This window comes from Triturus cristatus, chromosome 1_1 (genome assembly GCF_964204655.1).
Source record: "Triturus cristatus chromosome 1_1, aTriCri1.1, whole genome shotgun sequence".
NCBI lineage: Eukaryota > Metazoa > Chordata > Amphibia > Caudata > Salamandridae > Triturus > Triturus cristatus.
In genome coordinates this window covers 595,021,949-595,024,509 of record NC_140579.1, presented here as the reverse complement: position 1 = coordinate 595,024,509, position 2,561 = coordinate 595,021,949, and the positions used below count along the sequence as shown (strand labels likewise).

Genomic DNA, 2,561 nt, shown 5'->3' with positions numbered 1-2,561 from the left:
GGAAGTTGAACACTACCAACATTTAAAATGCGCCAATGTTTCCGTATGGATTTTTGAATTGAATTCGACTGAGTGCCGAAGCTATTAACACACGTCAGTTTGTCTAGTGCTGGTTTAGGTACACTAGGTTCGAGAAGCACCTCTCGGTTATTGTTCGAGGCTCGTTTGTAGGATTGGCAGACCAAGCGAGAGGGATAGTTTCTGGCTTTAAGATTCTTGGACAGGGAATCGGCATGTTTCCTGAAGTTCTCAGTGTTGGAACAATTGCGTCTCAACCGTAAAAACTGCCCGAAGGGTAAACCTTCTTGGGTAGATTTAGGATGGAAACTGTCATATCTCGGCATCTGTTGCTATCTATTTGCCGGGTCTTTTGGTCAACAGCTATGGGCCCGTCTACCAGTAACCTGTTCCGAGTTGTCCAGACGTTTGTTGTGGCATCCTGCCACTGTTTGACCTCTCGACGGGTGGGCTTTGGACTTTTTGTCATTGCTTCTACGTCCATGGCTGTGCCCTTGTGGATGCAAGTCTGTTCTGATTGATGTATACCTTCAAATTGTGTTTTTTGGCTATTAAGGTAGAGACCGGCACTTCCCACTAGTGTCGTTGCCTCCTGCTGTGCATCAGGTGTCACATCACCCATCTGTTGAATAACGTCATGCTCATTTTTCTAACGCATGCTAATCTGACTGTATTTCTCGTCAGGCTTGTTTGACCGATAAGTAGGTCCCATATGTCTTCACCCAAGTAGTTGCATCACGACAATTTCCTGTTCCCTGAATAGGGCACGTTCTGGACCTTTGTACAGCCGAGGGCCCTGAGATTCCTTGCATCAGATATGTGTTAGTTCCAACGTGTACCCGTATTGCTCAACTTTTTTAACTATCGGGTCACGGAACGACACTTCCCTTGTTGGTGTTATCTCGAGCAAGTTTTCGGGCGCTACTTTATGCACTGGGTTTTTATTTTTAATTATATTTTTATTTGCATTTTTCTAACGCATTGCTTACAGACTACAATACCCAGTAGGCAACATGCTTGAACTGAGTTGCGTTGCCCGAGATCACGTAGGAACCTGGTCACGTGATACAGTCGCTTCCTGGGTACCGCCTTTCCCGTTAGCTTCCGGGTACACACTGGCTTTATCATGAAGAGTCAGACACGGTTCCAGTACCGCTCGGTACAGTCAGGAGGACCGCCCGGGGTAGCGACGGCCAGGTAGGTTTCTGTCCCTTTGTGCCGCCAGGTATAACGAGCTCTTGCACTGCGATGGTTACACATGTGCTTGTTGAGGCGTGTTTTGATTTTAGTAAACGACGCTGAGTATGCAGTCCGTTTCTGTTACTTTCGTGTCTCCAGCCGGTATAATGCAGGCGTTTACATTCCTTGCGCCTGACTTTCATTGAACTTTTTAAGTTGGCTGGCTATTGACCCATTGTGGTGCACTTATATTTGAGCACAAGACGCTTACCATTCAGCTTTTGTATTAGAGGTCACTCTGTATAGTCTGGAGCACGCACCGCATTTAGGGTCGCTGCGCTCCATGCGCACAATATACTCGGCATGGGCCCAGCAGTCTATAGTCGATGGTCATAGAAAGCATTTAGTGCATTCTCAGCGAGCCCTGACATTGCTAGGACGCTTTTGTTTTTGTCTATTTCCGTGTGTTGGACGCCCAGCGCCTAGTTCATCTGCCATGGGAGACCAGTAAGCCCACTCTAGAGCCTGAACTAAGGTGGAGATCATGGACTCCCTTTGTCACTAGTACTTTACCTTCCCCCTAGCTTCCATAGTGCTCTTTGTCCGGATACACTCATAGGCATTCTCTAGTGTGTAGGTGGAGTACCACCATTCCAGCTTTATCACCATTTTGTAGGATTCCTTGATACACATGTTCTGTAGTCCATATTGGGCAGTATTGTTTCTAAGTTCACAATATCACCCATGAACTCTAGTTCTATACCAGACTGTTTTATTTGTGTTAATAGAGCGCTGCCTCACGCCCTGAGTTGTCACCAGGAGTGGAGGCGTATATTCCCGATTGAAGACGAGTAAGCTGACTAATGGGTGATTCGTTGGCACCTACTGTCTAATAAGCACTGTTTGTTCTACTCCCTATCTTCTTGCTATATGTAACATATTACTTCTGTGTGTTCCATTTTGTCTTGCACAGGTAAAACCTGAGAACCCCTGTAGTTCTACTCACCAGCAGTTGGTAGGATTCATCTGCCGGAGGTATCGTTCCAAGTGAATTCAGGTTCAGATTTTTTTCACAAGGTGTTGTATATGTTGCAGTAGTAACATCTGGTCCTGAAGAAAGCCATGATCACAAGATGGGATCGTTAATGGCTGAAACATGTTGACCATGCTTTTATTTTTTGACATCTAACGATATCGAATAAACATATTTTTCATTAGATAGTCAATTTTAACATAATATTCACTCACACTGCACTTTCTACGTCACTTCACTACACGTTAGGCAGCTTTAGTCTCTGTTTAGTTAGGCCTCATTAGGTTGTTGTAATCAAGAAAACATCCGTGAGCTCCTCCTTCCTTATTCA

The 2,561-nt window shown here is 45.2% G+C and overlaps 1 long non-coding RNA gene across 1 annotated transcript; it reads left to right on the top strand.

The window, feature by feature from the left end:
- The first annotated feature begins 1,131 nt into the window (after positions 1 to 1,131).
- Positions 1,132 to 2,275, top strand: LOC146870685 (uncharacterized). Its single transcript, XR_014959434.1, has 3 exons — positions 1,132 to 1,215; positions 1,986 to 2,048; positions 2,171 to 2,275. It is a non-coding gene; the product is annotated as an uncharacterized LOC146870685 (long non-coding RNA).
- Positions 2,276 to 2,561: the final 286 nt, after the last annotated feature.